Raw genomic sequence first — 8,604 nt, 5'->3', positions numbered from 1 at the left:
ATCCAAAATTATGTAGCAGACACCAACACGGGAGGTGCAGGAGCGGGTGCATGGGGAATAGGGAAGACACCTCAGTCTAAGATGTAAAGGACTCGGAATGACAATAGACTACCTCTTTTTCCCTTTGTCATGATACATGTAAGCCCACTGCATTGGGATGGCACCCAGAAAGAGAGAGAGGTGGGAGCATAAAACGTAGACTTGACTGAGCTCAAATGCTAAACGTATTGGGTTAAAATTCTATATTTACCAAAAAAATCTAAGAAAATCTGGAAATGGTCGGGTGTACCTGGTGAAATTTAATAAAGAGAAACACACTGGCAAACAAAAATGTTTGTTTAGCATACCTGCTAAGGATATAAAATGAACATACCCCTTGGCCTTGAGGAACGCATAGTGTGATAACAAAACCACAATTAATTAATTAAATGTTGAATGTACACAATTAAGGTAGGCATCTCAAATTCTTTTTGTTAGGGCAGAGTATGAACAAAAGAATCTATTATTTTACTGCTGTTGTTGTTACTATAGCAAATACTTGCCTCTGCACCAGTAAGGCTACTGAAAAGGAAGAGAAGAACTTGTGGAAAAAGTGGAGATCTTTGCTCTTTTTACATATGTCTCTCTTCTATGCAGGGAATAGAATTTACTGGAGCTGACAATAAATGAGGTTTGTATAAGCTTTGAGTCAATGCAAATAATCTGATTGTCAGACTCACATAAACCAGAGATTTTTCAGAGTATCAAACATTACCAATAATTTCAAGAATATGGGCATTCAAGAGGCTAAGACAAAACTGGGAGAGGTCTGGGACTCTGAGGACTATGCCCCAGGTCTTCCTCCTGCACTGGACACATAGTCTCTGGCTCAGAGTAGACAAAGTCTGTGAGTAAGATACATAGCTTATTGAATCATACAGTGGGAAGCAGTTGTTAATTGTTTACAAAACATTTTATGAAGTGTCTTCAAAAAGTTCTTGGGAAATGTGTATTATGAAAAATCTATGCATCAATTGCTAAAAATTGTTTGCACCATAATAAATTCGTATTAACTTTTTATGACATGTCTGAACAAGATCTAGTTTGAGGCACTGAGAAAAATTAGACATCAGTCTGGAAAGAGCCCCTATCAGAGCTAAAATTGAGGGGAAAACAAATATCAAATGTATGGTGAAGCTTGGGTGGAAGAATGATGAAATCATTAATGCTCCATGAAGGGTTTATGGGGACAATGCCCCAAAGGAATCAGCAGTTTACAAGTGGATAATTCATTTTAAGAAGGAATGAGATGATGTCAAAGATGGAACCTGCAGCAGGTTTCATCTGCTGACCTGACCATCCACATCAATTTTCAAGAAAAAAATTCATTTTGTTCATGGCCTAACTGAAGAGCATCAAAAATTAACAGCAAAAGAATAGTCAACACTGTAGACATCTCAGTGGTTCAGCTTGCCCAATTCTGACTGAAAAATTAAAGTTGAGCAAACTTTAATAATCCGTGAGTTCCAAAATCATCGCGCCCAGATGAGCTGCTGATGACAGCAGAGCTTTCTTTAAAAAAATAAATAAATAAAAGTATGTATTTTTTATTTCAATAGCTTTTAGGGTACAAATGGTTTTTGGTTACATGGATGAATCATATAGGTGAGGTTTGAGATTTTAATGTACCTGTCATCCAGGTAGTTTACATTATATCCAGTATGTAGTTTTTTCTCCCTCTATCCTCCGAATCCTCCCCTTTCTGAGTATTCATAATTCATTATATCACTCTGTGTGCCCTTGCATACCCACAGCTTAGCTCTCATTTATAAGTAAAAATATATGATATTTTATTTTCCATTCCTGAGTTACTTCACTTAGAATAATGGCCTCCAGCTCCTTTCAAGGGAAATTTTAAACAAGGGGGATCAAGACCATGAAACATTTCTTCAAAGAATTGTACGGGGAGTTGAAACATGGCATTAGGACAAAGCACAATTAAAGCAATGGCTACCAAGAGGTGATGGAAGTGGTCCAGTCAAAGCAAAAGCGACTGGTCAAAAGATCATGGCAACAGATTTTTGGGGATGCTCAAGGCATTTTTCTTGTTGACCTTCTGGAGGGCAAAAGAATAGTAACATCTGCTTATAATGAGAGGATTTTGAGAAAGTTAGCCAAAGCTTTAGCAGGAAACCCCTGAGAAAGCTTCACCAGAGAGTCCCACTTCACTGCAACAATGTTCCTGCTCATTCCTTTCATCAAACAAAGACAATTTTGCAAGAGTTTCAATGGGAAATCATTAGGCATCCACCTTACAGTCTTGATTTTGGTCCTCTGACTTTTAGTTTCCTAATCTTAAAAAATCTTTAAGAGGCACTCAGCTTTCTTTAGTTAATAATGTAAAGACTGCATTGACTTGGTTACCTCAATTCTTTAGGAATGTAGTAAGTGGCTGGTTTCATTGCTTACAAAAATATTGATGGCGCTTATGTTGAGGAATAAAGTTTATATACATTTTTTTATTTTTAGCTTTTAATTTCTTTTTTTTCATGAACTTTTTGACATTTCCTCATATTTTATTTACCTCAGCTTACATGCCATTTTCCAAGGGGTTGGGGGGTCATACTAATAAACCCAGAGATTCTGGGTTTAATTTCTACAGTACATAACCAGAGACATCCTGTTAAGAGTGCCCAATAATTAAAGACACTTATCTCAGCAAATATTATTAGATTATTTGCCAAGAGGTCTAATTATCATGTTAACAAAGTTGGACAGGGTGACCTGACCTATTTGCTTTTTCTTAGTAGCATGTTCTTGATAAAGGAAGTGAATGAATCTGAGACAAGCAGCTTCAACTCCCTTTTCCTTAACTTTTTTTTTTTTTTTTTTTGAGACGGAGTCTGGCTCTGTTGCCCAGGCTGGAGTGCAGTAGCGCGATCTCGGCTCACTGCAAGCTCCGCCTCCTGGGTTCACGCCATTCTCCTGCCTCAGCCTCTCGAGTAGCTGGGACTACAGGCACCCGCCACTACGTCTGTTATTTTTTTTTTTTTTTTTTTTTTTTGGTATTTTTAGTAGAGACGGGGTTTCACCATGTTAGCCAGGATGGTCTCGATCTCCTGACCTCGTGATCCGCCCACCTTGGCCTCCCAAAGTGCTGGGATTACAGGCGTGAGCCACCATGCCCAGCCTTCCTTAACTTTAATCAAGATGGGCTAGTCCTTTACTTATGATAGAAATAAAAGATTAAATGCCTTAAATGGAGACATAAACATAGGCTGTCTTTCTGTGAATACATTTTTATTCTGTTTTCCAGAATCTTTTCAGTTAGCGCATTTTTATTTTTGAAACAAAAGCAAAATAGTTCGAATTATAAAATTAACCTCTATTCATTGAAAAAGATTTGGCTATACAAAACACTCAGAGAGGAGATAAAAAATATCACATGTAATTTTGTGTTCCTGTGATAAAGTGTTACAATTTTCACATATATATTTTAAAAAATAAATGGTATCACTTTATATATGCTGTTATGTAATCTTCTTTTTAAAATTAATTATAGTATTCATCTATTTTTATTTTTTTATTTTTTTCAGATGGAGTTTTACTCGTTTCCCAGGCCGGAATGCAATGGCGCAATCTCGGCTCACTGCATCCTCTATCTCTCGGGTTCAAGCACACACCTCAGCCTCCCGAGTAGCTGGGATTGCAGGTAACTGCCATCATACCTGGCTAATTTTTGTGTTTTTAGTAGAGAGGAGGCTTTACCATGTTGACCAGGATGGTCTTGAACTCCTGATCTCAGGTGATCCGCTGGCCTCAAACTCCCAAAAGTGCTGGGATTACAGGCATGAGCCACCGTGTCCGGCCAGTATTCATCTGTTTTATAATATGTATGTAGACATGTCAAAATCAAAGTTATTCTCATGATTTAAAAAAATTTTATCAAAGATATTTCAAAATTCAGGCTGGTAAATAGAGTAGAATACTAAGTACAGATACTATAATTATTTTTAGGTTATCAAAATTGGTAATCAACAAACTTATGGGGTTTAAAAATATTTTTAGATCAAAATATTTTATTTATGTAAAGAATTTGTAGAAAATAAAGCTGTGTTTTCTGGTATACTAGCACTTTGCCACATGTGTCTACTTAAATTTAAACAAATTAAAATGAAATAAAATTAATAATTCAGTTCTCTGGTTGCAGTAGCCACATTTCAAGCCTGATAGTCACATGTTGCTAGTGGCTACAATGCAATATAATACTACAATACACAAATATAAAATATTTCCATCACCACAGAAAGTTCTGTTGGTGAGTGTTGGTGTAAAGTTCTAAATATGTCACAATCTAAGTTTAACCAATTTGTTGAGCACTGAATATGTGTTAGATATTGTGTTAGGCACTTTTCACTGTTCCCATGTGTTGTTTTACTTAATACTCAAAAAGGCTGTGGGAACGACATTGTTATATCTACATTGCAGATTTAAAAAAAAGAAAAGTGGTGGCTCATGGAGGTGAAATGATTTGATTAAAAGCATAAGCAAGGCTGGGCACGGCGGCTCACGCCTGTAATCCCAGCACTTTGGGAGGATGAGGTGGACGGACCACGAGGTCAGGAGTTTCAGACCAGCCTGACTAACATGGTGAAACCCCTATCTCTACTAAAAATACAAAAATGACCTAGGTGTGGTGGCATGTGCCTGTAATCCCAGCTACTCAGGAGGATGAGGCAGGAGAATTGCTTGAACCTAGGAGGCAGAGGTTGCAGTGAGCTGAGATCTCGCCATTGCACTCCAGCCTGGACGACAGTGAGACTCCATCTAAAAAAAAAAAAAAAAAAAAAAAAAATGTGTAAGCAATTAGCTATATCCTGTCCAAGCTCCTAGTAGCTTTACCTCTGGGTACTTGAGGCACTTGTTCTCATAGTGCATAGGCTGATGATTTCTGCTGTGAGAGCCTAAGGAAACCCAACCCCTTGCATTCCATACTGGGAATCAGATATGGAAAGCAACAGCTCTGTCTACTAGGTTCTTCATGGCCGTATCTTCTTAATTGATTTGACCTCTTGGAATGTGGCCCTCAGCTGCCCACCTGAAGCTTTAATATAAAGTCTCGGCTTTTCAACATTGCTCACAAAGCCCATCACACCCTTGCCTGAACCTAACTCTCCTGCGTCATTTTTTCCCATTCTCTACTTCCCAATGTGTATGTCAGTCATGTCAGGTTATAATTCCCAAAAGAGACATTATGTTGCTCCCTACCTTCACATATGTTGCTCACTTGACCTGAAAGCCTTTTTTACTCTTTTCAGTCTATTAAACTTCAGATGATTTTTCATAGCTCAGGTCCTGCTTCCCCCAGGATGCTTTAATTTAACCATAGAGAGAATGATTAGAAGTCCCCCAGTATGTCCTTACAGTGTCCTGTTCTCATGTGCTCCGTAAAACATGCTTATCACGGAGTCATCATTGATTAGCTCATGTTTCTTCATGTTTTTTCTTGAGAGCTGGACCCATATCTTAATCTTGAATAATACCAAATACAGATATAAATGTTCTCATCAGTGGAGCACCTTTATTTTCCAGATAGGAGGTATCATATTACGTGAAGATTAGAAAGTAGAAGGAGAGAGAATCCTTTCTCAGGAAAAATAGACCTCAAAAGATCAGAGAATGTCCACCTTTTTTCCACATTCCATTTGTTCCTTTTCCCCAAAAACAGATGAGGACAGGCACCCATCTTTGATGGTCCTGACACTAAAATGATCTCTAGGAATACCTTGGCTTCCTGCTTCAGAACATGGAGAAAAAAGGGAAAAGCCCCACATAGAAGTGCCTGTAGCAACTTGAGAAGGTGGTGACAGAAGGTTTCTCTGATAATCTTGCTCCCCTCCAAGTCCACAGATGGACCCTGTTCCATGTGCTTGAGAGGAAGGCCTCTGTTTCTGTTGCATCCCAGCTCCCAGCCAGGCTTCCTGAATCTTTCAAGATGTTCTCCTATCCCTTCATTAACTCTCTTCTGTGCCAGAGGGAGCTGCTTGCAGTGACGCCTGCCATAGTATGTCACTAGCTGACATGCAGTCGCTTCGTGGAGGATACTGCTTGGTCACAGGACTCACATAAGACTGACACACTGCCTCTCCTTGATGGGAAAGAACAATTCTTCTACACTCTTAGGTAGAAAAAAATTGGTATAAAATGCTAAACTCCTGTAGCAATGTGATGTGAATAGGGACATTATAAATACAGGAATTGTTGTAACTGTCATTCACCTTTCTAGCCTTGGGATGCATGGCACATGGTTATGATAATAACTTGCCCTCATCTCAAGCATATTGATTCATTTATCCATTTACTTATTCATTTATATATTCAGAAAATGTTGGGGGCAAAATCCAGGCACTTTCAGGAAGTGCTAAGGCACTGAGAGGTCAACAAAATATAGTCTCTGCCATTAATAACATCTAATTCAAGCAGGAGACACAGGCACATAACCATGATTATAATGCAGTGAGACAAGGGCCTGAAAGAGAGTCAGGCACAAAGCACTCTCAGGTGAACAGAATGGAAAGTGCCATTCATGATGCCTGAGGGAATCGGGGAAGGTTTCATGGGGAAATGAAATAGGAGCTAATATTTGCAGGACAATGGCATTTTCCTGGTCTGGGTAGGGAAGCAGTCAGTCTGGCAGGGGCAATAGCAGGTGCACAGAAGGTAAGTGTAAAGGATCATGGATTGCAGTGCTCTGGGTCTGGAGGTGAGATAAACAGGTAAGGGTCATAAGAGTTGGCACTGGACAGCACAGCAGGGAACACATTGTATGAGGCCATAAAAGCCCTAATAAGGAGTTTGAACTTTCTCATGTTGACATGGAAGGGTCATCAGTTATTTAGGTAGGATTGAGCATAATCAGTGATTTTAAGATGAATGCTCCCCAACTTAATGGAGTCAGAAGCAATAATATACTTTTGCACTTCTGTCTCTTCTCCTTGCTTATTTGTATCTTTCCCTGTTTTTAAAAAGGGTTAAAATCTCTTGAAACACACACACAAAAGGCCTGGTGGTTTATGCTTGTAGGTAGTGTGAAAAGAGGAGAGCTTGGCAGACTGACTCTTACTCTATTGGGTGCAGCAGGCCCTAGAAGTGTACTAGACAAAAAAAGGAAATCTGAGAATCTCGGGGTTTGTAGAGTGAGGAAAACAAGGGGCTCAAGGGGACCAGTATGGGACAGAGAAGGGTCAAGGGGCCTTGGAGCCTCACTGCCTGATCCCCTGTTGTAGTGAAGGCTGATCTGATGCCAAAAGATATGCAGGGGAAGGGTCTAGAGGACTCACACATATAAGGTAAAAGCCATGGATGAGATTAGAGAGACATGGGAACACTGCAAATGGCAGACTCATCAGTGCAGATAAAGGCCAATGCTTTGCTGATTGTGTATTTGCTTGGGCAAGGTATGTCCATTAAAATTTGTGTGTGTAGCTAGAGGCCCATGAGACGATATCAATAATAAAATGGCCACGTGGGTCTTTTTTTTTTAATGCCCTAAAGGAGATGATTAACCCTAAAACACTGTGATATTGTCTGAGATTATGCCAGGTAGCATGTGTGTTGGGTTTAGTCAGACCTAAGTTTGAATCCCAGTTCTACTGTTCACTATTTCTGTAATCCCTGGCAAATTGCTTACAGTCACCAACTCTCTGTCTCCTCCTTTATAAAACAGGCATGAAAATACTTACCTCTCAGCATAATTGAGAGGACTAACTGAAATAATGTGTGTAAAATGCTCAGCCTATTGCCAGGCATTCAAAGAATGGTAATTATTATCTTACATAGTTTGCATATTTTGTATGTAGCACAGTGTCGGGCATTCAAGAAACTTAGAAATACTCTTTGGTGTGACTTCTCCTGGCTTTCAAGTACACTCTGAGTTTAGATTAATCTTTTGCAAGTATAAGACACATTAAGAGTTATCACCGGTTGGTATTGAAGGAGATAGTCATTTGTCAGTAATATTGACCCAAGGAAAACCAGTCAGGTGTAAAAGGCATCATTTTGAAATGATGTGATAAATGAAGCTCCATCATTTGTATGAGGAGATAGAAATAGGGTCAGATCTTATGGGCCTGCTCTGTCATAGTTAAATAGTTGTTGCAATCCCAATAAGCAGGATTCCTTAGTCTTCACGTGGGCTAGGCATCGGAGGTACTGGTCCATGGAAAGAATGGAGATAAAATTTGTGTACCAAAAGTATCAAAACCTGAGACAGAATGACCATTTGAGAAAAAAAAAATAATTTCAAATTGCAGTAAATAGGCATCAATGTTCCCACAAAAATCAGCACATTTAAAAATATTTGAGAATGTATATCATTCATTTATTAGAATTATTCAGTGACAAGCCTTAAGTGCCCATGTCTGAAGGCCAGCAAATTTTATTAAAATTTAACCAAGAGCAGAGGAAATTTTGACATGCTGCTGTTATTCCTTCAGCATTCAGGTTTATGTTTAATTCAGTGTTTCATAATTTGCTATGAAATAAACTTCCTGCTATGAAAAATTTACAAAATGTGGAGCAATGGGAGTATATGTCAGGTACAGTATGATATTATTCTCTGCTTAA

Source organism: Pongo abelii, chromosome 13, assembly GCF_028885655.2.
Source record: "Pongo abelii isolate AG06213 chromosome 13, NHGRI_mPonAbe1-v2.0_pri, whole genome shotgun sequence".
Classification (NCBI taxonomy): domain Eukaryota; kingdom Metazoa; phylum Chordata; class Mammalia; order Primates; family Hominidae; genus Pongo; species Pongo abelii.
Note: the sequence above shows the minus strand (reverse complement) of the source record.